At 40.7% G+C, this 27,370-nt stretch overlaps 1 protein-coding gene across 1 annotated transcript in view; it reads left to right on the top strand.

Moving 5' to 3' along the window:
* The window catches only part of UROD (uroporphyrinogen decarboxylase), a 517,137-nt gene that overhangs the window by 101,749 nt on the left and 388,018 nt on the right, over nucleotides 1–27,370 (top strand). The window lies entirely within an intron of this gene.

Raw genomic sequence — 27,370 nt, 5'->3', positions numbered from 1 at the left:
TTTACCCTCCTAATAGCTAGCTGGGGGGGGATCTCTTATGGTGTATTTGTTTGTATATATGTACATACATGCTTATTTTTTGTATTTGCCTACCTTTTTTTTGGAAACATTGGCATTTACCCAAAATTTAGTTTTCCAAGAGGGCAACTGGCATCTGGGGCAAGAAACACTGAGGAAAATGGCGTCGGCTGATGCCTTTATACCCGAAGACCAGCAGAGATGACGTCGGGTGAAGTGCGACACCAGCCGAGGCCAGACCCAGACTTTGGAATCCGGCCGACCGAAGGGCTGCCTGACGACAGGACAACCCATTTGTTAGGACTGCAGATGCTATCCTGTTCGGACATCTACATTTATGGTATGTACAAAACTGTACTATATATTTTTATATATATATATATATATATATATATATATATATATATATTTGTGTGTGTGTTTGAAGATATTGTGTTTAATCAACCCTACCATTTTCAAGACCTGTTCATCATATTGAAAACCTTCAGAAAATGAGCAGCAACAGGTATTTGGATAATAAATGGTACCTTACACAATTAAATGTTTAGGTTATCCATGCAATGGCTTGGGCCAGTGTAGGTTTAGCGTCCCCTGATGTATATTTTTGCAGCCTACAGAATGGAGGTTCTGTACAAAGTGTGGTTATATAGCCCTCCAAGAAATCTCAGATTATAGCACCACTGCACTGTAACATGCACAGAATTTTGAAAGGGGAGTTCTGAAGGTGTTTTATTTTTTTTTTGAGTAACAAATAAACAAACCTCTGGCTATGGAAACTCCCAAAAGTTAACTTTATTCTAGCAAAGTAAAATGTAGCAAAGCTTTCAAGTTGGTAAAAACCCTTCCTCATTGCTTCAAATTATCTTAGTAGTTCTCCATTTTATAAGTGTTATACAGTCAATGTGACACAGCCCAAGTCTGATTTTAAAGCAACAGTATTACAATTCAGTGTGTTAAAACCTTAAAATAATTATGAAAAATACATTATTTTTGATATCATGATGTGGTTTATTCGTGACTACATCAACAAATAAAAATGTAGGCATTATATGTGTGTGTATGTGTGTGTGTATGTATATGTGTGTGTGTGTGTATATATATATATATATATATATATATATATATATATATATATATATATATATATATATATATTTTAGAAATACTGAAAGACTTGTAAAATATGTCAATGTAAGCTCTTTTTTTTTTAGTACGGGTTTGATGCTAGCATGAGCATTCACACCTGGTTCTATCATCTTGTAATCATTAAATCCAATTTAGTTCACATATTTCTAACTTAGTTTGTCCCAGTCTCTCAAATTCTTTATCTGTATGACCTTCAGAGCCAAATTCATGGTCAGCCTGTTTGTCCATCATGTATTTTGCCAAAGTATTAGTAGAAACTTTTCTACATACTGCAGAGTGATGCCGTGTTGTCTGGTCTGTCAATCTTCAACTCCACTTCCCAACATAGGAGGTACATCTCATACAGGTAGCTAAATATCAAAACTAATTGCATTGCAGGAAAATTTGTACTTGTTATTGGATGAACAAAAAAATTCTCACGGATTATGTACTGAAAGTTAGCACAATTAAGTCATGAATATAAGACCCAACTTATTATTTTAAAACTTTTGTATTTAAAGGTGTATCTTCCTAACACCAACTTCTTTTCAAATTTGGACAGTTCCTGTAATTAAAGGATGTTTTTTTCACCCACTATCTCCCTTAGCCCTGGTGCACTTTCAGATACCTTCCAATTCTTAGTGATTATCTCTCTCGTGTTCCACATTCCTTGTATATGTTGTCACATACCGTAATAGTTGGACTTTGATACGTTTTATGAAAACTTCGTAGTCAATGCTGTGGTGCAAAGTAGGGCCTTTTACAACATTTAAATACTTAAATCATTTTACTTTGTTGGAATAAAGTTTTCTTTTGGGAGTATCCATAGTGAGTTTTTTTTTTTTTTTTTTTTTTTTTTTTGCTATTTAATTACTTCTTATCCAAGGACTTGGTTTACTGCAGCACTGGTCTTTTATACCAAGGGGTACTACCTCTACCCTGATTAAGTTGTGGTGTGAGTATATGAAACAAGGACACTAATCCATCCAAGAAATAAACAGTACTTCTGAAAAGTACTTTTGTTTGCCTTGTCCCTCTGGAGGGGAAAATCTTCTCCACCTAAATATGACACCTTAGTTTGAAATCCGTTGGTTAGTTATCCCAGTCAGGATTTTTGTTTGTCTTGGAATCCATACCAACGCAAAACAGGTAGGATAGTTGAGTCTGTTAACCTGGTGGATCTCTGAGACTTTTGTGCGCACTGGTTAAATTGTGTGGGACACTTCAGAGCTGTGTCCTTTAGCAAGTATATTGCAATGATAGCACCATAGACATTGCCCCATGGAAGCTGACAAGACTAGTGTATCTTCCCAACAGAACAACAGTTGTTGGATGGCTAGTAAGTGGATCACCAAAAATATTACATCCCTAAGAAGTGACAGCATCTGTGTTAAAAAGGATTATTAGAGTAGGTAACCTGCATTCTCCCTTCATTCCATTGAGTAGGTGATTGCTGTTGCAGGGGCTTTTGGTGACCAGTACTACAATCAGAGTAACGTAACCTACTAAAATGTTTGAGAGGTTGCATATATCTTACTGGCACAATTCATACAAGCAGAACAAAATATAATGGATAATATTGTGGCTGGATACCCATCCTAGCCTTACCATCCTCTCCCATCATTATTAACAACTCTTTGTATATCCTTAGTGTAGTGTGGATTATAGATGGGAGTCCTGCAGCACTGGCAACTTTGAGTGCAGTGTGAACATTTAAGGCTTTTGAACTAGTTACTCTGATTTGCATGTAATGCAGTACAGTTTTCTTAGCATCCTCATTTTGAATCTACACTTCTTTGAGGCTAGAATACACACATTTTTTGTCTTTTTATTAATGGTTATTAAAATAATTCTGTACTCTGGTACTGTGTAATAATATCTACAAGGTCTGAAGAAATTAATGTGCAGAACTGAAAGCAGGTATGCTTTTTTCCCAAGAATTTTCCAGTTTTGAAATGCCAAGAAAATAGTTACAGATGCTCTATTGTTGAAGTACTTTGCTGTGGATAAGCTATTTGTGTTGGACAAAAATGGTATTCATAATAGCATTGCAGCTGTGATTTTCCAGATCAACAGTATGTAAATATGCACTGTGACATTGTTCCTTCTGTGTACCAGCAATCGAGGAGAGACCACCCTCGCCACTCACTCTGAGGAATGTTTACTAAACTTATAAATGGATTCACAGTGTTTTCAGATACAGCTCCTTACACCAAGCACAGTTTCTGTTAAGTGTATACAGGGAGCACTCTCCTGATTTGGGGCTGGACTCTGTTACTGTCTTCAGGCCCACACAAAACTCCACACTGACCACCTTGGAGCTCTTTGTCCCTGTTCCCAGTAGCTGACGCACACACTTGAATGTTTGAGTTTCACACATGCACATACACACCTGGGAAAAGCTGGCACAGATTTACTAGCTGTGCCGTTTTCTGCCCAGACTCTGAGGTAGTCAGGCTGCCACCAGTGAGCTATTTTAAGGCTGTTACAAAGGGTACCCAATTATATGGTGTACAATTAATAATAGTGTGTGGCCAGAGTGGCAAGGCTTTCAGGAGCAGCCACAGTGTCACCAAAATAAGCATAAGTACTCTTAAGATGTTAAAAGCGTTCTCTAAAGGACCACCCACAATAAAAAGTAAAATGTTTTTGTTTTATTTATTATTAAATAAGAGAATACTGAATACAGAGTTTCAAATACATAGATTTCAAAAAAAAAAATAGTTTTATAGTTTCTCACTGACAGTACTAAACTATTTTCACTAGATGTCCCCGTTTAGCTAAAGAATTACTGCTCCTTGACTACCTACTAAGCAAGGCAAGCGTGTGCCGAGTATCTTACCACCGCAAAAGCCAGATGATGTCTCACTGTCTCTAATCAGTTTCACTGAGTGACTGACTGTGTGGGTGTGTGAGGTTTGCATGTCCTGTCAGAAATCATTCCTATCTGATTCTAAAGTGCTGCTGCTAGGGTTCTGAAGAAACCAGATGCTGGTTAGAGGATGACACCACCTCTGGTCACCTGACTCTGACACAATACACACACACACACACACACACACACACCTTTACTAAGATCTGTGGCAGCATCTGAAAACTGTAACACAATTTCAAACTTTCCACCCTTCTAGGGTTTCCTAATAAAACATTCACATTTGATCAGTTACAGCAGTACAACCTAATATACATCTATACAGTTTCAACACTGTTAACTTTGCAAACATTTTTAACACCGGCATCTGTACAAATCAGAGAGTTAATCAAACTTTTTTGAACTCCAGCTGGCTGTGCTGGCATATGTACACATGTGCTACCTTACTCTCCCTGGTACAGATGGCACTACCTCATAACATCACATGCACAAAAAGATGCTTCAGCAGGGAGGGTAAAATGAAGCTGATGGTATTTATAAGTTTCAAAAATTCCATAAATTCTCTCTGTGATAAAGTTCAATTGGAAACCCTTACAGATCATATACAGTAGGTTTGTGTACAAGACACCTCAAATATAGCCAAGGCTGTTAATTTACAGGAATTTGATCAGAATGTTCAATATAAACTTTGCAAGGAAGTACGATTAACTCTAACCATTTGAAATGTCAGGACCTTCTAAAGCAAGTCCCAAAACATGGAGAAAAGTGACTTACATATACAAAGTCTGAGATGCCCATTTTTCAGAATATTCCCTTAACTCTGTGATTACCATATCTCAAAGAAAGTATGAAGAAGTTCAGGCGATATGGGGGAATTGCCTCCCTTCCAAAAATAGAAGTTTAAAGAGGAAGAGTGATGTTCGAGATTCGCTCTTGTCTTGCATTACCCCACTTTATGATGGGTCTCTGCATTTCCGCTGAGAGACTGTCATCATAGCAGTGGTGAGAGCCAGGCAGGAACTACTGAAGTTCTTCCATATCACACTTGCAGTATTTAGAACAGAATGGATCTCCTGCCAAGAATAGCCCAATTCCTGGCCAACAATTCAAAGCCTTTAGTACTTACAGGTGTACACTCCCCGTGCAAAGCACAGGCATAAAGATGGCATATGGATGCACACACCTGGAACCTCTTTGTCACTAGTCCAAACCATTATTGAACGTCAATCTGAACGCTTTTCTGCTGTGCTAGTTACCAAGCTGTATTTCAGGTAAGTTCCCCATTGGAGTTTCTCCTTTTCGTTAGGGTTTAGTTTCATGTCATTCAGAAAGGGAAAATGGCAGTGTAGGCGATAGATTTCCCATAAAGACAATCATGACCATGTCTCTTCTTTTTGAGGGTTTCCCATGAACATACTCTGTGCTTTGTCTACCAAGCTTTTGTCCCCAAGACATAACGTATTCTTCTCTCCTTTTTATCTATTTACATTGAAACTGCATCTTAAACTGTGACTCAAGGTTCTGTGGCAGAGACTTCCCATCCAGAGGGTCAGCAGTTAGCCAAGAATACAACCAAAAAGCTTGGGTCTGACATGGCTGCTGTCCTGTCTCCCCTTGGATGTCTCTCTGTCTCTCTCTCGGCTAGCGAAAGCCCAGAGGATCGTCTAGTAGTCGCTTCAGATTCCCCTGTCATGGCCGTGTTGGAGGGCCCGGCATGTATCTGACTTCTCAGAGGCTTTACAAATGTCTGCTCCTGACATTGAGGGGAACTGCTGCTGTTTATATATGAGGGGGATTCCGCAGATCTTGGGGAGGAGATCCGTACTACAGTTGTGCCACCAAGGGTCTAACCCTCCCAAGATGTTTCGTGCAGACTTCCTGCATAAAAAGAAACAGGAAATCGAGACCATTTCCACTGCAGTTAAAGATCTCCAAAGTGGATGGCATGATTTTACTTGGGGGGGGGGGGGTAGTTTAATGCTAGAATAGTTTTAAAGCCTTCTGAAGGGGTCTTTGTGTCTGCCCCTTCCTGGTATTTCACTCAAAAGACCTAGAGAACTGGATTACTCTGAGAATTAAGATTCTGGGGAAGAGTCCTTGGTCTACTCTTCTCAAATCCCTTTCCCCTTGGATTATGGTTCAGAGGAAGAGTGTTTTGTTAGTCCAGATTCCCCTTTAGACCTTCCTGGATACATTTGCAGCAGATTCTGTGGACTCTGCTTCTCAGCCCCCAGTTCCCAAGAAACTTGACCGGTTTTACAAGGAGCCTGATTAATGTAAATTTCTATATAAAAGCCCTTCTACTGATCTTTATGTAGTGCGTCTTCTGACAACCTCTCCAAGCTGTTGCCTCTACTAGGTCGCTACCTTAGATAAGGATAGGAGGGCCATGGAGAGGCTAGGCAAAAAGGTTTATATTATTGCCACTTTATCTTATATGGGCATTAACTGTCAGACTCGTGTGACCTGGTATGTTTTGGCCCCTTTTTTCTCAGGTTTCTCAAGCAATTTCTGGCCTTCTGCATTCTTAGGGGAAGGCTTCTACCCTTACCATGTTGGTTCCACCTTCCAGTTGCTCACCACTCCATTAAATGCAGCAGATGCTTCCTCTAGGGCTGCTGCATTTGGTTCCGTTATGAGACATTACTCTTGGCTTTGTCTTTAGGTTCTACATGAGGACATTAAAGCCAAACTCTTGGCTGCTCCTTTGGATAATAAAAATATTTTTGGTGCACCTGCTGCTGAACTTTTTAAGTCTCTCCAGGTTAAAGGCAAAGTCATGCAGTAGTTCAAACATTTTTGTTTTTCTGTTCCAAGTTTCAGATGCATTACCCCTCCAAATCTGCTTTTGTTCTCAGTCTCGCCCTCCACTCAAAGGTTAAAAAAAAAAAAAAAAAAAAAGTTCTAGACGTGTGCCTCCTGCAAAGTCTACTCAAACTCCTACTTTCCAGAAACCACCTTTTCAGGATAAGCTGGGTTCCATTTGACAGTTTGCTTCCCCTTTCCCTTGGCCAGGTTTCCTTGTCCTCTCTGTCTTTCCCTGTCTCTTCCAAATTGGTTAAGGACACCAGCAGACTCTTGGGTTCTGTTCATTATCTGCCAAGGATATTTCATGGTTTGTAAATCCCTTCCTCTCCTTCTGAACATCCCTCGACCTCCTCTGAAACAACTTCCTTTTTTTTCCCAGATGTGTTTCATTCTCTTCTGATCCAGGGCACCATTAAAACCAGTCCCCCATGCCCAGGTAGGGAGGGATTTTCATTCCAGAATGTTTTTGGTTCCAAGAAAGGGAGGGCATTTGGAGACCAATTCTGGACCTTTCCCAGCTCAACACCTTTCTCAAGATTTCTACCTTTCAGATATTGTTTCTTCAGACCTTGCCCCCCCCCCCTCTACTACCCCAGGCCTTTCTGTCTCTGTGGATCTCCAGAATGGCTACCTTCATGTCCCCATCCAGCCCCAGTTCAGGAAAATTTTTTTTCAGTTTTTTTCCTTGCATTGTCAGTTCTCTGTTGAGCCCTTTGGCCTCTCTACTGCCCCAAGGGTATTCACCAAATGCCTTGGTCCTGTCATTTCCTTTTGCAGATTGAGAGGGGTTCATATCTTTCCTAATCTGAATGATCTGCTAATTCATGCTTCCTTCCCTGATGCTCTGCTTCAGGATCTCCAGTATACCATTTCCCTGTTTCAGAGTCTGGAGTTCACCACAAACTTTTAGAAATCCGCTCTGACTCCTTGTCAGGATCTTATTTTCTTTGGTTTAGGATCCAAACCATCCCCATGTGGCATCTCTGTCTGCCCCCAAGGCCCAGTCTCTCATTGCCTTTTTCCATTCTTTCCTACTGACTACATTCACAGCTAGGGACTTTGTCAGGGTCAATTGGCTCATGGTTTCTGTCATTCCCATGCTCCCTCTGGCCAGGCTCCATATGAGAAAGCTTCAGTGGTACCTCAAGTCACTGTGGTTTCAGCATGGTCACCCCCCCCCCCCATTCTGCGTCCCCTTCATTTCTTGTCTTAAGGTCAAGCTTCAGTGGTGGATTAGTCTACTTTCTCTCAACCCGGGGCTTCCTTTCCAGACTCCAGTTCCAACTAAAGAGCTCTTTACAGATGCGCAGACAGGGGCTCTCTCAAGATTCAGGGTCTCATGCCTCTGCATCAGAGGTTAGACCACATTAGTGTAAATGAAATGAGGGCTTTGCTTCCAGCTCTTCAGGATTTTCATTCCTTGTTTCATCCTGGGCCCCTCAAAATTTTCAGACAATACCACAATGATGTGGTATGTCAACAAGTAAGGGAGTACAAGGTCATACTTTCTCTTTAGGTCTCAGATTTAGCTGTCAAGTATGGCTTTTTAAGCCATTTGTTCTTCGAGGGAATGTAATCTCGTGGCAGACTCTTTGAGCAGGTCCAGCAGGCAAGCTCATGAATGAATGCTTCATAGAGATGTGTTCTTGGACATCATCCATCAGTCGAGTATTTCTCTAGTAGATCTTTTTGCCTCCTCTCTGAACAGACACCTTCCTCTGTTCTGTTCCAGAGTCCCAAGTCCTCTGGTTTGGAACATGGACACCTTGTCTTTTCCTTGGAAGGGGAAGTTTCTGTACGTCTTCCCACCCCTTCCACTGTTACTAGTGCTGTACAAGGTTACACAAGACTCTCCACAAATCCTTGCTAGTGACTCCCTTTTGGCCCAGATAGCATTTTGTCCCCCCTTCTCTTACTTGGTCAGGGCAGTCACCACAAGTTACCTCACCGGGTGGACCTTCTCTCACAAGACAAGGTTCTTCTTATCCATCCTTACTTCTCCACTGATGTCCTTCAAGGATGCATCTGCAGTCTTTACAAATGGGTTGTCCTGTCGTCAGGCAGCCCTTCGGTCGGCCGGATTCCAAAGTCTGGGTCTGGCTTCGGCTGGTGTCGCACTTCACCCGACGTCATTGCGGCAGTTATTCGGGTATAAAGGCATCAGCCGACACCATTTTCCCCAGTCTTTCTTGCCGCGTGGCGCCCGAAGCATTCTGCAAGTGCCGGTCGGTCAGATCCAGAGATTACTACTACCGAATACTACTTCGAAGACTTCTATAAAGCTAAGTACCCCGTTGGGGACTCTTTCTTGCCTCAGCCAATGTCAGAGAAAGTTAATAACTGTTTATCTTGTGGGAAACAAATACCTCATAAAGATTTCCACTCCTATTGCATACATTGTTTAGGCCCAGACCACGACGTAGCAGCTTGTCTAGCCTGTGCTTCTTTTAACCGGCGGACGCTTAGACGTCGATCGGACTTTGCTGAACAGATTTTCGGCTCCGATTTTGCCTACATTATGCCGTCGGATCCTCCGACTATGCAAATAACCAAAAAACGCAAAGAAAAGGACCGACACTCGCGGTCCGCGGCTTCGGCCGAAACTGCGGTTAAGCAAACCACGAGTGTCTCTGTTTTGGCCGAAACCGAGCAAGCGGTTCTTTCTTCAGCCGATAACATGCCTTCTACCGAGGCCTCTTCTAACCTGGTAGAAACGGCTTCTGAAATCCAACCTTCTGTTGCGGTTTCACAGGATTTATCAGACACCATTCCCCTGGATATTTCAACCCCTGCACGTGGAGCTGCTAGGCCTCCTCCAGCTATGTCTATTAAGGCCTTTGCCAGGGCTAAAGCAGCCAAAGCATCAAAGCCTGTGCCTGCCAAGCCCCCCTCTCACAGGCCCAGCACCAGCTCCCATATGCTTTCTTTGGCTGAGGATCTCATCTCTTTAATTCGTGGAGCCCAGCCTCATCCAGACAGGGCCTCTCTCCCTCCACCAGAAAAGAGGCCTAGAGCAGAGCCCCCTGAGCCAGTATCCTCAGATGATTCCTCTGATGATTCAGAACATACAGACCCTCCTGAGGCTTCTTATACTCCTTACGAAGACTCTGTTCATCTGACTCTGGGTGACACCGTTTTGATCCCTTTTAGGCACCTCTTTTCTGAGGACATGCTCTGAGTCCTGCAGGAGGCCAGGAAGCTCACTACCAGGAAATCACATTTGTCCAAATGGATGAGATTTTCTGTCTCGTTCCTCTCTCTTCATTAGGATACCCTATCTGTGGAGGTTCCTCTAGTTATGTCTAAATTGTGTGATCTGCTCCATGCTGGGTTGACATATTCTTCAGTTAAAGCTCATCGGTTGGCAATTTCTGCTGGTTTGCCCTCAACTCCTCCTCTTGCTTCTAGATTTGAAGTCAAGCAATTTCTTAAAGGTGTCCTTCATATCCGGCCTCCCAGGAAGCCTATTTTGCCTTCCTAGGACCTCAGCTTAATACTTGAAAATTGATTCAGGTTCCTTTTGAGCAATGTTGAACTTGGAAGACTGTTCTTTTGGCTCCCACTTCAGGCTCTCATGGCTATACCTCCTTTCGTAGTTTTCCCCAGAGACAGGTTGGCTTTGTACTACTACTCTTCAAAGGCTTTGAGCAGAGGTGCTAGTGAGAATTTATTTTATTAAACCTGTGGTCTTACTGGCTTGCATTGTTTTTATTTTATTTTGGTCTTGGTGGTTTACTATGGCTTTGTACTAGTCCTTTATGCCCACGGTGGTCCAATGAAGTATCCCTTAGTCTATTCATTTATTTATTTATTTACATTTATTGTCCGGGAATGTCTGACTGGACGCAGGTCCATTTTCAGCGGAGGTCCGGGGAGAAAAGCTCAACAAATTAAAATATAATTACAGACATAGATACAGATGAAGAATCCTAGCAATTAAAATATTACAATCATAGTTAAGATGAAGAACATAGTACATTCAGTAGATAACTAGCATTTGTTCTGTCCACAAAGTCATAGCAGATGCTAACAATTGTTACAATAAGAAGTTACTGCCATATAATAAGTAGACAGGCATGGAAATATCAAAGGTAGTTTGTGGGGTGGAAGAGAGGTAGAGGGTAGATGGAGTGGGAGAAGTTAGAGGGGAGAGTTACAAGGGCATAGCCAGCATGTTTTTAGGTGCGCTTTATGTAAAGCTTTGAAGTGGGTGCATGATGGTAGAGAGGTTATTGTGGGGGGGGGGGTTCTATAATTTGGCTATAGCACTGGAGAATAGTGCTTCTCCAGCAGTGTTATTGGCTCTAGTAACCTGTAATTGATTTTTGTTGCTGGATCGTAGTAGTCTGGTGGTGAGATAGTGTTGGAGTAGATACTGGAGGGATGGGACCTTTAGAGGATGGTTAACCAGTTTGTGGGCGAGTGCGATTTTAATACCATTGAAGAAAGTGAGGGAGTTCTAGCCAGCCTAGCTCAATAAGTAAGAGACGGTGGTGACTGTGGTAGGATGCCCCAGTGGCGAATTTGACGATTTTGTTGTAGCAGGTCTCTAGTTTATTTAGATCGCATTGCCTTAGGTTGGTATATATTGGAGAGGCATAAAGTAGGGCGGAGATGAGGTGCAAATGTATAACTGAAATACTAGTTGCTTTGGTGAGGAGTTGCTTATTTTTGTATAAGGCTCCTAGTTTTTGGTGGACTTTGTTTATGGTCATGGATATGTGAATAATCTTTCTCCAAAGCAACAAAAACTTTACCAGCCAGGTAAAATAAAGTTCTGAATGGTCCAGCAGCTTGGATATAAAAGTTTATTGTGCCTTCACATACGAAACTGCACACTTCACAAAACTAAGAACATAAGCACCAAATAAATCCACGACAACAAAGTTTCCTCAAGCGCTTTCACCTGGGACCTCCCAGGCTTTGTCAAGATACTTTGTGTACTTCTAACCACTTGTTTATATACTGGTTACAGATTGATTAATCATTCAATTAATTATATAATCACAGAATTCATTAATCAATGTTAAAATCAATTGTTGCATATTATTTCAACATCTTCTTTAAACCAATGCTAAATGTGACATTGCAGTATTATTTTAAAACTATTACTGTCTCACAGTTACCAAACTTTAAAAGACTTACTCTCTAAAACAACTTGTGTGTATACAGTTTTCTTTTAAAAACCGTTGTTTGACACTAACTTAATTTTTGCATCTTGCTTTCATTCTTTGTCAAGTGAAATGCTGTGTTCCTCAATAACTAAGGATTACAACATAACTTTCATTTCTATTAACTTTACCATATGTAACTTACTAAAAAACATTTTATGTTATATAAAACTTTTATAAATCTTATATATATATATATATGCAGAGGAGAGATGGCCATTGTTTTTATGGTGAAGGATAGTGTTAGTAAAAGAGAGTAAGGCAGTGGTGGTGCTATGGTTTGGTCAGAAACCATGTTGAGTATTAGAAAGGAGGTTGTTAGTAAGGAGGTAGTCCGAGATTTGAGAGTGAATGCATCTCTTTAGTATTTTGGAGAGTGGAGATGGAATTGATATGGGGCGGTAGTTGGTTAGTTCTGTGGAGGGGCCGCCTTTGTGAATGGGAATGATGTGTGATATTTTCCATAGTGTAGAGACGTAGCATTCTGATAGAGATCGGTTAATCAAGATGGATACTGGGTAGGGTAGGAAGTCGGCTGCAATTTGTAGGAATTGACTTGGGAGGTTGTCTGCTGCTAATTTTGTGGGTTTAAGTTTAATTAAGAGTTTTCTTATGTCAGAGATAGGAATGGGAGAAAATGAGAAGAGTGTCGGGAGATTACTGGGTGAAGGTGGTGGGTGTAGGGGAGGGGGGGGTTGTGTTGTCTAGCTAGTGATAGTCCGGTTTGTGTGAAGTGTGTGTTGAATGAGGTAGCAATATTTTCTGAGGAGTGAGGAATGTTAGCTGTAAGGGGTATTGATTTTACCTGGGTGGAGGATGGAGTTTATGGAGGTCCAGAATTGTTTGGGGTTGTGCTGGAGGAGTTGAGGGCAGACTGGTAGTATTGGATTTTGTCCTCCTTTATTAGCTTTTTGAGACTATTGCGTAGTTCAAGGAATTTGTCTAGCTGAGCGGGCTTTGGTTTTGCGCCAGTGCTCCCAGGCTTTATCTCTGTTTTTCATTTCTGACCTAGTGGTTTTCTGTAGCCATGGGGAGGGTTGGACTTTGGTTTGGTAAGTCTTATGGGGGAATGGTTATTTAGAATTCTTAGGAAGGTAGTATTGAAAAATTGGACTGCGTTATCTAGGCTGAGGTAATTTAGAGGGTGCCAGTTACATTCTTTGAGGGATGAGATGAATGTGATTGGGTTAAAGTGTAGTTTTTTTATGTATTTGACGGTAGATGACTGGTTTAACTTGGTATAGGTGTCTTTTGAGTAGGAATGTTGGGGTTATCTGATAGGCAGCCTGCTATATAGGACTGGGGAATCTTGCTGACTAGTATCTAATCCAGGGTAGTGTGCTTGTTGGTGTTTTTATTTATTCTGGTTGGTGACTGGACTAGTTGGGTGAAGCCATGAAGGTTTAGATGCTGGGTTGGATGTTTGCCGCAACAGGATTGCCAATCAGTATTGAAGTCGCCTAAAATTTATGGTCTCTTGAGAGATGGTGGGTAGTCCAGCTGAAGAGGTTTTCTCGTGTAGGGGTGGGAAGTAACATCCTATTATGTTGGTTTTATTTTGGTTTATTTTCAGGTTGGTATATATTATTTCTTCATTGGCAATTTGGGGAGCTGATGAGTTTAGAATCTGGATGTTTAGATGCTATTTAAATATTATAGCTATACCACCTCCTTTCTTGTTTAGTCGGTCTAGTCTTAGTATGTTGTAACCGTTTGGGAGGATTTGCTCACTGGTAATATGAGGTTTTAGCCAGTTTTCTGTCAGGATGATTATATCTGGGGAGTATACGTTTATGGTGGCATGGAGTTTGTTGGCTGATATTTAGACTTAGCAGAAGAAGGTCATTTGGTTTTCTACTGGCTGGGATTTGAGAGATGTGGTTGTTAGTCTGATTATTAGAAGTGGGGTTGGAGATGGAGGGGCCAGGCTTGGGGTGGATGGTCTCCATTGAGGGCAAGTTTTGATATGCATGAGGTTATTAGTTTTATCGTTTGTGAAAGAGTTTGCATTTTAGGGAAACTTTATGATTGGGTGCAGTCGGTAACATGTGGTGGGAGGGTTATTTTGTTAACTTGTAGGGATGCATTTAGTTTTAGTATTTTAGTTGATAGAATATGTGGGGGATGCATAAGGATTGTTCTTGAGTTGGTGGGAGAGGAGCAGAGTGAGGGTGAGTCATGAGTGATGGAGTGAATAGTTGTACAGTGGAAGTGGTTGACTGGAGGTATAATGGAGTTTTGGTAAGATATGCAAAGAGAGGGTATACAAAGAGTATAAGTATGGTATGCTTATTCATGTTAGCAGAAGAGGAGGGGTAGTAGTGGGAAAATGGTGGATTTAAGAGTTGGGAGTAGTGTTGTCGTTGATGGTAAAAATGATGGGAGGGGTTTGTTCTAATAAAGGTAGGACCACTGGAGGTGGGTGAGAATTGGGGGCAGGGTGGGGAGCGAAACAGGCAGAGACCTGTTAGCTGCTCTTAGGAGGGGTTGTGGGCTGGAAAACAATCGGATAACGGAGAATACAGGCCTTTATATAACTTCTGTCCTATGCATTCCTAGTAGGGGAGGAGGGTAGGGACTAATTGCAGGAGGAGTCCTGTGGGAGTGATTGACAGGTCTCTCAACCAGATTATGGAAATTGTCAATTCATACAAATAAAAACAATCAATCAATTGACTCAAACTGTAGGTAAGTGATATGGAGAAAGTACCAAGAGAATAGATGAACTGCAGTTAAGTAAATGGCAGTACAGTTCAAGGGGGGAACTAAACTAGCACAAATTAATTATTTCTGGTGTTACTAATTCTGGGGTAGTGCAGTTTAGTTTGGAAGTGGATAGCTATTGCCATACAAAAATAGTCCAATATTGACTGGTCACAGATGAAACTGGGGGGAAAAAAGCACAGTTGGATGTAAAAGCCATAGATAACAATTTTAAATTTTGCCTTGCTACTCAGAGGTACAGAACCCAGCAGTGTGTCTTCAACTATAGTCTGAAATGGGGTCTTACAGGATTGGAGTTAGGAAAACTGGGCTAGCTAGACAGTCCCCTGCAAGTGTGCAGGCTTTAAACAAAAACAAACTCAGTATATAAAGGCATTAACATTAAGTCTTTATGTTGAAAGTTAAGACCTACATTGCGTTTAATTTGAAGAAAAGCCGTGCTTGCAGAGAATCCTTTGTAATATTTTCACTGGAATTGCACTTCAGCAATAGTACTTATTCAGGTTTGTAGGGTGGGGGGTGCACATGCAGCCCAAGACGTTTAAACAGAGCAAGTACACTTCACAGATAGGGGAGATGACTGCAGAAGGGAAGTATTAGTGTGTTTACCTGCCTTTTTTCCTTTTCTGCAGTCTTACCGATAAGAAGGTTCTTCACACCTTGGATTTGCTTCGACAGCTCAGATATTATTTGGATAAAACTAAATTTATTTACAAATCTGAGTAGCTTTTTGTTTCCTTTTATCCCAGGTCTTTGGATTTAACTGTTTCTAAGCAGACCGTCTCTTCCTGGATATTTAAAGCCCTTTCTTTTTTAGTCTTTTCATTGTAAATGTCTTTACTCATGAGTAAAAGCTCATTCTACCAGGGTCATTGCTTCCTGTGGTGCTTTTTTCAAAGGGCTGGATACCAATTCCATCCTTGACTACTTGGTCTTCTCTCCATACCTTCACTAAGCATTATAAGTTGAATGTTATTTCCAGGGCTAGAGCTGGCTTTGGCCAGGGCTGTTCTGCATTGATTTCTAGAGGATTTTTCAGTGCCATCCTCCTCCAGGTTTCCTCTTGAGCTTTTGTGCTCTCCTTTCTGTCATGAATACTGCACCAGAGATATGGAAGGACAAAGTACAGTTTTGTAAAATCTTACCATAAGAGTAGATATCCTTCTCTGTGAAGTTGCAGTACTAGCTCCCTCCTACCCCCTCTGCTCTAGCCTTTTCTTGCCATCCTGGCTGATGGGGATCGTCTCTCTTTTCTACTCCTGAATGCACATGTTCTTCCATGTCCCAAGGAACATTCTGTTAATCTTGTGGCTTTTTCTGTTCTGAGTGTGTGCATTCTTATGTCACTTTTATGCCCTACACCTTGAGGTGCGAGCATGTGTGCGATGTACAACACCTCTTCGTGGTAAAGTCTTTTGGTGTATTGACCGGATGTTTCATAGTTTAGTACTAGGCTATCTGCCCTGGGGCATTTGTAAGCCTAGCCATAGTGATGTGGCTTTCGCCACCCCATGAAATGGTACAAAAATGCACAAAAATGCACAGAATAGATTTAGAATACTGTGCCTCTGTCTAGTAGTGACACAATGAAGGCCCCCTTATATAATAGAATTAGTTTACTGTGCCCCTGCCTAGCAGTGACACAGATGTGACCCCTGGGGTAAACTTACGATCTCCCATCCACTCATCAAGATTTCTCTTGAAGAGAGTCAGTGAGGGGCTCTGCCTAACATGAACTGGGATCCTGTTCCAAAGCATGGGAAGCCTCTGGGTTATGACTCTATCCCTCCAGCATGTCCTATTCATACTTGTGCCAAGGTTTAAGTCTTTAGCTCTTGTGGTCCTGATGGATTTGGATTTTTTGAGGTGTGGTCCTGATGGATTTGGATTTTTTGAGGTGGAGCATATCCATCCGATCCTGATTGGACATGGCCTTGTACGTCAGGCAGAGATCACCTCTGAGCAGGTGGTATGCTACTGAATAGAGCTGGAGTTTCTTTAGTCTGGCAGAATAAGACATATGTTGGAGACCCTTGATCCTCTTGGTGAGGTACTTTTGTGGTCTCTCCAGCTGTTGCAAATGCCTGGTGAGGTACATACCAAATGGGGCATTGTACTCAATCATGAGTCTGATGAGGGAGGAGTATAGGGGTACAATGACATCCTTGGATCTGGATGTGAATCCCTTCATGATGAGGTGTGCAAGGTAGAATCTTTTTCTAACCACTTTGGCAACGTGGATGTCAAATGAGAGGTCGCTGTCGACTTGGGTCCCTAGGTCTCTGATTACTTTTTCCGTACTCAGTGGGTTGCTGTCTATGTGATAATTTGTGGGTACTTTGTTTTTCCCAAAGGGGATGATTATACATTTTTTGGCATTTAGTTTAAGGCCGTGACTCCGGCACCAGTTGTCCGTTTCTGTGAGGCCTTTTTGTAGGATGTATGTGTCTGCTGGTGTATCTACTATTTCGCCTAGTTTGCAGTCATCTGCGAACTTTGTCAGCCACAACCCTCCCATGTTTGCTTTAACATCTGAGAAATAAATACCGAACAAGAGGGGTCCCAGGACAGATCCCTGTGGGACACCACTTGTGACTGGCTTTGAGTCTGACATTGCTCCAGCGATTTTAACTTTATGGGTTCTGTCCTTTAGCCAGTTTGCAACCCATCTAGTGACATAAGGGTTTACGTTTAAGCTGGTGAGCTTATCTATGATGCCTGAGTGGGGTATTGTGTCGAAGGCCTTAGCCAAGTCCAGGCAGGCTGTATGGACTGCTTTGCCCTCATCAATGGCTCTAGTGACTGTTTCGAAAAAGTCAACCCGGTTCAAAAGGCAGGATCTGCCCTTTACAAAGCCGAAGTGGGTGGGGTCAAGTGTCTGTAGGTCCCCTATGTCTCTGAGTTCCAAAATGATTCTTTCCATAGCTTTGCAGACCAGGCTGGTTAAGCTTATGGGGCGGTAGTTCCCAGGGTCTGTAGAGGTACCCCCTTTGTGGAGTGGGACCACTGTTGCTGTACGCCAGTGTTCAGGTACATATCCTGTAGTAAGGCTAAGGTTAAATAGCATTTTTATGTGTGGGTTTAGCTCCTCTTGGAGTTCACGTAGCACGCAACCCGGGATACTGTCAGGTCCCATTGATGCTGTGTTTTTAGCTTTGTTGAGGGCAGTTCTCACTTGGACATCTGAGATGACAGGGAGATTACATTCAGCTGGGATAAGTATTTCTTCTTTTGGGGGTGAGGGAGGGGAGAAATTTGCACTGAACCTGTCAGCCAGAATGTTGGCAATATCTGTGGGTTCATTGTATTTTTTGTTGTTGTGAACTAACTCTGAGCATATCTGAGGGTTTCCGCCCAGGTTTCTAACATAGCTGAAGAAGGCTTTGTGGTTATCTTTAGTGTCCTTAGCGATTTTTCTCTCAAAGTTGGCCTTGGATGTTTTTATGAGAGAACGTAGTTTTCTACTAATGTTGATCAGGGATGTCTTCCCTTTATGGGATTTTGCTCTGTCGTGCAGTAGCTTCCTTCTTTTGTTATACAATTTGTTAATGGCTGAGGTCCACCAGACAGGACGCTTGCCTTTGGTGGAGAGGGACTTGGATTTGCATGATCCATGCATTTTTGGAGATGTCCATAGAAAGCATTTGTGAAGGATTCGGCATTGTGGGATGTGGTATCCACTGGCCCAGTGGGCTTAAAGGATACCATCTCAGTCTTAAGAAGAGTGAAGTCTGCTTTTGAGAAGTTTTTCACTGTGGTCTTTTGTGCTGGGGGTGGAGGTGGGATATGTATATCCAGGGTGATTAGTTTGTGGTCAGATCTCACTAGTGAGGGGTATACCTCCGGTGTGGAGCATTTTGTCCCCATGTTTGTGATGATCAGGTCTAGTATATTATCTCCCCTAGTGGGAGAGGTGACTAGTTGTTCCAGTGCATTTAAATTTATGAATTCCAGGAACCTTTGGGCTAGGGTGTTAGTGCTAGAATAATGTACCCAATCTATGTTTGGGTAGTTGAAGTCTCCCAGTATGATGGTATTTTGTGATGCATTCATATCCTCCAATGTCTTCAGGAAGGCTGAGTGCGGTTCCTGAGATTGGGAGGGTGGTCTGTAACATGCTACCAGTTGTATAGCAGTTTTGCCTATGGTTAGTTGCACCTGTATGGTCTCTGATGCTTCATGTGTTGCTACTAACCTGGAGGTGTGGGTGTCCTTGATGAATATGGACACTCCCCTCCTTTGTGGTTCGCCCGGGTTTTGGGGCCGAAAAGCATGATACGAGGTATAGCCTGGTAGCGCTGGGGTGCTCTCAGGAGCCTTGAACCAGGTTTCAGTTACTGCACAGACGTCTATGTTCTCCATACTGAGGAGTGCATAGAGTGCCTGCATCTTGAGATTTAGACTTCTGGCGTTGAGCAGCATTACCCTTAGTTTTTTTTCATTTTTGTTTTCTAAGGAGGTGGGTTTGTCTTTTGAACCTTGCCTAAAAAAGGCACTATGTGGGTGGCAAGAGCCTTGGCCAATATCTGGAAGCCCAGTGGTGACAGGTGCAAGCCGTCCCTTGCGAAGCAGCGTGGCTTGTCCAACATGTCATCCCAGGCAGACAAACATTGGATCCCCTTAGAATGACACCAGTACTTGAGCCAATTATTAAAGCTGATCATCTTGTCTTTGTATTGTGGCATCATTCTTGGTGAGGGCAAGATGCTGCTCAGGGTCAGGGTCATACCAGCCTGGGCTGCATAATCAGAGAGCTCCTCTCTCTCTCTTCATGTAGTCCAGGGAGGTATGTGTCAGGTCATTCACGCCAGCATGGACAATGACGGAGTCATATTTGTACTTGCTTTGGAGTGACCTGAGTGCGTGTGTTATGTGGCGGATCCTAGCTCCCGATAGGCAGCTCATAGTCACCCTTTCCTTGTTCAGCCTGGTAAGCGGGACATCAGTGTGTCTGACTATAGAGTCACCTATTACTAGTGTAGCAGGCATGGTGTTTGGCCTTAAGGGCTGTGATTGGTTGACACACTGATTTATTGAAGTATGTGTTGCGTGTGTTTTGTTTTGAGGTGGTGGATTTTTGGATGTCTGCTTTGGGAGCTTCTGTTGTTTTGGTAAGTTTTTTTATTAGAGCCTCCGAGTATGTCTTTGTGTTTTTATGTGTTTGGTTTGCAGTTGTGGTAGGTCTATGTGTGACTGGGTTTGTTGTGTGTGTGGTTACCATCTCCTCCTGTCTGGTCATGCCAGCCCTGAGTTGAGAGAGTTCAGCCTCCAGTTTGGCTATATAGTTGCATCTCTCACATGTATTTGTGTTTGTTGGGAGGAGGTGAGGGTTGTCTGTGTACATGAGACAATTGTAGCATTGTCTCAAGATACCCAGATTAACCAGTTGAACTGGAGAGGACGCCAGCAATCTACCACTCGACATGCTAGAACAGTATAAGGGAGTGTTGTGCCTTTAAGGGAAGTGGATATTCACAGGGGTGGTAGGTGGATGTAGTGCTTACTTAGTACGAGAGTGCTTACTTAGTAGAGAAGTTTTGAGAACAAGTGCTAGGCTTATAATATAGCGAGTAGTCTGATTATACTAAGAGTAGAGCTTCCTTAAGGGAAAATTTGAAGAGCAGACTTGGCGAGCCAGAAGAAGTTTAACCTTGTTTAACAGGCGCTGCGCTATGCACACAACCGCGCAAAGCCGTGCAAACGTGGATTTTAAACAGGGGACTACAAAAGAGCTAGAAATGGTCCAAAACAACCAATTACTACAGCTCTTGTGCTGAGGTCACTTCCTACAGGGACAGGTAGGCTGCAAGGCTCCCCACTCCCACTGGCAAAGAAACTTCCTTCTATCCAAGTAAGGTAATGGACAACACAGGAACTACACCACAGCCCAGAATACAGCAATGCCTGTAAACTGGTCTAAACTAGTCAAGGAGAGGCGGGAAAACAAGGATTATTTTTTTGTTTTTTTGATAGAAACTCACAGAAAATGCAGAAACAGTGATAAATCAGTTACACAGGCTAGCACACTTTAGTGGGCAGCCTCAACAGTTAAATTAAACAAACAAACAAACTTTCGATCAAATTCGACTAAAAAGTAACTTTAAGTGCAGATTTTGAAATAATGCAGCAAACCGCTAAAAAAACAGTTTAAGCTTGTTAAGGGTAAGCTAGAGAAGCTATTCCAAGCAAAAATAACAGCAAAGATACTTAAATCCAGAAAGTAGTCACTTTTCTGAGTTCTCTGTAGCTAGGACCACTTTGCAGGACCACAAGGAGCTTGTCTGAGTAGTATAGCCAGAAAAAAAACGCCCAGAGGCAGATTTTAAACCGGGAACTACAAAACAGCTAGAAATGGTCCAAAACAACCAATTACTACAGCTCTTGTGCTGAGGTCACTTCCTACAGGGACAGGTAGGCTGCTGAAGGCTCCCCACTCCCACTGGTGAGCAAAGAAACTTCCTTCTATCCAAGTAAGGTAATGGACAACACAGGAACTACACCACAGCCCAGAATGCAGCAATGCCTGTAAACTGGTCTAAACTAGTCGAGGAGAGGCGGGAAAATAAGGATTATTTTTTGGGGTTTTTTTTGATAGAAACTCACAGAAAATGCAGAAACAGTGATAAATCAGTTACACAGGCTAGCACACTTTAGTGGGCAGCCTCAACAAGGCAGGAGATCCCTTTTTATGAGTTCTGCAGCAGTGAAAAGGAGATCTACTGTTATGGTAAGATTTTACACTTTCCTCCTCCCTAAGACTAGTAAACTGAACCTCCCTGCTTGCACTGTCAAGTGCCTGAGCTGCTAATTGAACTCAAATAGCTTAGGCTGTAGTCGGGGCTGTGCCCATCTGAGTTACCTGCATTGACTTGTGCTTGTGTTGTAATGTATGATTCTCAACATACATGGTGTGCATGTCTGGCCACATAAGCAATCCAGTACTTAAAAGTTCTGTGAAACTGTCATTGCATAACCAGTCAGTCTTGTTAATAGACTGCTGTGAACTGCAGCATTGTTTTAAATAAGTTTAAATCTGTCATCCCACAGTGAAGAATCGCCAAACAAAAAAAAAGGTTTCTATCCATTCTTTTGTGGAACCTGAGGCTGTTTTGAGAATTTGTAAATAAAGTTGTGCTTAGGTGCTGAATTATACCTTTGTTTACATATTTTCAGGATCTTAGCTTGGGAGAGTAGAGCTGGATATTTAAAGTTTAAAAACAAAATGGTGAATTGTCACCTTTGTTAGTACCAGTTAAGACTGCAGCTGAACACAGCGCTAACACATTTACAAATTAAGTAAGTTGCAGGGTTTAGAAAATGAAGAGAGTAACTGCAGCTAAGAGTACTGGGTACAGAAGAATAACTGTAATAAAAGTTGTGGCTGAATGTGGTTAGGTTGAAATTGGAGATTGTACTTTTATGATCATTGTGGAGGTCTTTTGGACAGTATGCTTTGCTGTTGCACAACTGTAATACTGGCCAGATTTTTGCAATCTCTACAGATCCAGAAATACATTTGCTCAAGTATCCTTTCCAGGATGTGCTTAGTTTTAGTGGGCCAAACTTATTTGGAGCTTGTGTAGTTAACGTTTTGGAGGGCGAGGTAGTTTTGCTTTTTTTATTCAAGGATTTCTGTGTACCTTTAATTTCTAGGTTTGCATAATTCAGTGAATGTTGCAGGAGTTTATTTATGTGATACTGTTTGCAAAGAGTATCTTGGACATTTGACATGTGCAGTACTCAAGAGATTTTGGATTGTGTAAAGAATAGAGATAAAGGAAACAATGAAATCTTCAGCTGCATCTTCTAAAGAATGGTCTGGGCAAAGTTCAAAGCAATCTCCAAAAAAAAAAAAAAAAAAAGAGTGGGAGGAAAAAGGTTTAGGTTGGGAGAGGGGAGAACATAAAAAAAAAAAAAAACATAGAGTGAATTAATAAAAAAAATAATGGCCTAAAATTCAATATCTCATTCTAATTTTGAACAATAATTCAAAAATCTAACATCTTAGTTTATTAAAAAAAAATTGTTTTGCCCAAAATTCAAAAAATCGTATAAAAATGTTTTTTGTTAAATTTAAAAAAAAAGTTGATTGGTACAAAAATTTTTGTGTTCACTCAAAACTAATTATTTAAGCAAACTGTTTCAGCATACTTTGATGCCATTTTTAAATTCAGAACACTATAATCTGTCTAGCGCAGTATTAACAACATACCTGTGCTAATGTTATTATTTACAAATTCCCATGACTAAAAAATTGTTATAAGCATGAATGTAGCAAACTCAGTTTTTAAAATTGTTAACAAAACCAAGTAGAATTAACAAACTTGATTCCTTGTGGTTAATTTATGGTAAGCCTAAAATATTACAATTACTTTTAAAATTAAATAATTTACTTTGAATACATTATATAAATCACACATTTCAATATTGCACATGATAATTCCCACCATATAAGACTGGTTGATAGATAAAATAACATCTTAGTAATAATTATAAAATAAAAAAGCACAATGCACAAAAAATTAAAAAAAATTGTATGAAGGTAAATTAATTTGGATACAGTGTTATGTTTAAACCTTTATAAACAGCATCAGTTTTTTTAATATAGCATATATTATATATTATCTATCTACTTCAGTTTTATAATACTATGGGTTAAATATAAAAAATAAAAAATTTTAAAAGAAGGTAAAAATACAAAGCTATTTTTACTGTAAGAAAATGGATATATAACAAATCATAATGCAAAAAAAAGAAAATCATACCATTTACTGAGTTACAAAATTAAATTTTTTTACTGACTATTAAATCTACAGCAAAGTAAAATGAAAATGATTAAAAAAAAAAAAAACCTATTAAAAACAAAGAACAAAAATAAAAAAAAAAAAGAAACAAACCTACAAAACAGCTAAATAAAAAACATGCAGCCTAAATGAATGACAGCAGCTTTATAAGACAGCATTGCTAAATTATGAATGAGGGGATGCAGCCACTGACTATATTTTTCCAAACTAATGCAACCCTTTTGAGCTCAACTATTTTTTCTCAAACATACTTGCATTTTTTTTTGAACTCACTTGCACTACTCATTTACTGCCCATTTACTTGCAAACAATTTGTTACTTAATACAAAGCCTTCTTGCAGGCTTCCTGTCCTATAAAATTTGCTGTAAGACACCAAACAAAAAAATTTAGAAACAAATTCTTCTTCTTCATTACCATATCACCTCTTATCATGACATGGATCATACCACTCATTACTTTCTTTCTCATACATATCCCACCTCTATTGCCAAGTCAAATTAATCTGCCCACTTCATTACTTCTTCTCTTACAACGTAAGTAAGCTTGTTCTGTATGTGCAGAGCTGACAGTCACAAGAACATCTGTTTCAGCGTAGAAACACAGAACCCAGACTCATAGCCTCGGAAGCATAAGGTACAAACAATACAAGGTTCTGACAAGACTCCATACAACACCTAAACCTCATATTTCAGACAGACTACAGTATGACTATGTTTGCAGGTTTTGCATTATGTTTTGTTTAAGTTATTGGTTGCACCTCTTTACCATTTTTGCTTTTGCGATGTTTAACTCTGGTTTCCCACAAAAAGAATAATACCTTTTTGCAGCGCAGACTTTTTACAGTTTTGCACATGTGTGGGTTTTATTTTATTATTATGTGGTCAATTATTGTACAGTCAAGAGCATCAGTTATTTATTTATTGCACAGTGTTATGTGTACACAGCGTGTATAACTTACTATGTAGTATATGGATCTATAAAAAGCTTCTCTTAAATCTTAATCAGCTTTTCTCAATAGTGTTTTTTGTAAATCGCCCGAGACGTGTTTCGGCGCGCATATACCACGGAAAAAAGTAAAAAAAAGAAAAAAAAAGCAGAAAAAGAAAGTTGGCACCAAAAAAGAGCAAAAAAAAAAAGGAAATTAAAATTAAATTTTAATTTTTAAATTTTAAATTTAAGCGGGTGGAAAAAGCTCGGAGAGCAGCGTAGGCCCGGGGGCTTGAGGTTGACACTCCTGTTCTAAAGGAACATAAAAGGGAATTGGTAATATTCGGTATTGAAGTGTTCAGTGAGGGGCCCTTAAGAGCTTCAGTCACTGATCACCATTGAGTCCTTTTGGCTCATCCTCTCCACATGTCAACATTCAGCATTCTTCTTGGAAGACCCCCATGCTTAGTATGCAAATGATCAGTGCTGGCACATGCTGTGCTGTCACTCGCTGACTATACAGGTATGCTTAGTCCTAAAGTATCTTAGCTATTTGCACGGTTAGGATGTCATTAATTGTGCACACTGGAGAAACGTTCTTGCATTTTTATGCTTGGATAGAAATCCATTAAATGTCTCTGGCCATAAAGGTAATAGGGAAAGCCAGCACACACACTGTCTTTGCTGTTCTAGGTGGAGCAGGATGTGCAAACACTGCAATAAGTGTTTGCAGTTTAGCCATACCACCTGTGTGAGAGAGAAACTTCTGTTCTACTTGATAGCAGTAGTTGAAATTTCCATTATTGTCTTTAAGGGCAGCTGCCCTTCTCCTACCTGTGTCTGTTCTAATCTGTTACATTCACCTTCCAGCCTGTCCTAGCCTCAGTAAGTAAAACGTCAAAGACCAGCTTTGGTTTAGTTTTATGTTGCATGTAGAACAGAAGCTACTGTTAAAAAGAGATAATTGGCAGGGAATATAAAATATTTTATGATAACCATAAAAATCAGTCGGAACAGGTTAGAAAATATTGGGAAGAGAGAATGGAAAGGCAGTATACTAAGAAACAGTGGGAACATATTGGTATGGCTCCCACGTGAGCAACGAAGTTCAGAAAGTTTGCAATTTTTGCGTGAAAGTGTTTGCATGGGTATATTTATCCCCCATGCAGACATCTAAGAATCTTGAACTGAGATACTAGACTTAGGTTTTGCATTGTTAAGTTTAATGCTGTCAGCTGCCAGCAAAGCAGTTAGTAGGAAATGTAAATCAAAATCTGAACTAACGGTAATTGAAGTATTGAATATTGTAAAGCAAATAAAAAACTGGAGGTGAGACCTTTAAGAAAAAGAACAAATACATAGAAATTGAATTTGTGGGAATAATGTGTCCAGAATAATGCTCACAAAGAGTGAAAATTAACGCAAGGCAGGACTTTGAACAGTTAATGTAATGTTGAAATGAATAGTAATTTATAAGAAAGAAAATGTGCATAATGTAAGAAACTAGTGAAAATGCTTACAGTGGTTTGTTTACTATAACTGCATGTCTACCTATGTCACTATTAACATTGTGCAAGTTTAATAAAGGTGCTTAAAGCTTTGAAATCTAAAACCTACCACTATAGCCACAAGATTCCAACTGAATATATTAAAACTGATGGTAATACAGTAGCTAGGCAGTCTGTATCTGAATTATTTGCTCTCTCAAAGAAAACAACATCCTGCCCTATGGGATTAAAATCCTTCATACCTCTTTTTCTCAAAATATAGAGGAAGAACGGTCTTATCCCATGTATCAAAATTTTTAGAAGCATGTATACCCTTGCATCTTCTCAAAATTTCACTAATAATCCTGTCCAAGACACAGCACGTGGCTTCTCTGCACTCTAGAGCACAGCAGCAGATCTACTTAACTTTACCAGTACCATCAACGTCAACAGGAATGCAGGTGACCTAGTCTCATCTCCCTTCCTTTACCTCTGCAAGACATTTGACAATATTTCCCACCTAAAACTCCTAACAGAACTCTTTCTTTACACCTTGGATGACATTTAGCACATCTGCAGTTGAATAGATTATTCAGGGGTCCTGTGGCTGAGTAGTAAATGAGTTAGAAAAGTGTCTTGAGGTGAGTTACTCAATGAAACAGACCATCTTCTAACATGTCTTTGCTGCAGTAGGTATTCCCACCCTTGTGTCTGGCCAGTTTTTGGCAGCCCTTTTTTCAGATAGCTGTATTTTTATATGTGAAATTACTGCATAGGCTGCAGGTGGTGACCTACCTGGGTTAATCCTGTGGTAGAGATTGATATCTGGGTCAGCCTTGTGGTAATGTTCACCTATAGAAGGCAGATATGCAACATGGTCTCTCTCCACTCCTTTCTTGGGGTTGAGTTCATCCTCATAGCACTCCTGTTTCATCTGTGCAGCAAATTGCTACTTTGGGTTTTGGCAGTGATACCTGCATGTTCTGGAAGGGCTGTTGCTTCTAAAAGTTGAAAAATGTCCAGCAGAAAGATTGTAATATTCCATAGTCAACCCTAGTGACTAAGATGGATACAGGTTGCTCAAATTTCTCAAAGGACATCTGATGGCTTAGAAGAAATATGATCAGACTAGATGTGCAGGTAGTCTGCCATTAGACTGACAATTTAATATGATGAGGGCCTGCAGAGATTTCCTCTTATGGAAATGCCTCGTACAGCTATACTTTCCACTGCTATTTATTTTGGACCCATTTCTCTGCAGTATGCTAATTACATCATCTGTTCATGTTTGTTTTAATAGCCTATGTTTGTGAGTAATAGTGCTTCCAAATTGGTAATTTTATTAATCAGAATGCATTTAAGTAATACTTTTTTGGTCAGTTTCAGTGTTTGGAATTTAATAGTTATGTTGAAGCCAAAATGATCTGTATTCA

This window comes from Protopterus annectens, chromosome 10.part0 (assembly GCF_019279795.1).
Source record: "Protopterus annectens isolate FY-2018-M chromosome 10.part0, PAN1.0, whole genome shotgun sequence".
Lineage (NCBI taxonomy): Eukaryota > Metazoa > Chordata > Ceratodontiformes > Protopteridae > Protopterus > Protopterus annectens.
This window is presented reverse-complemented; position numbering and strand designations above follow the sequence as displayed.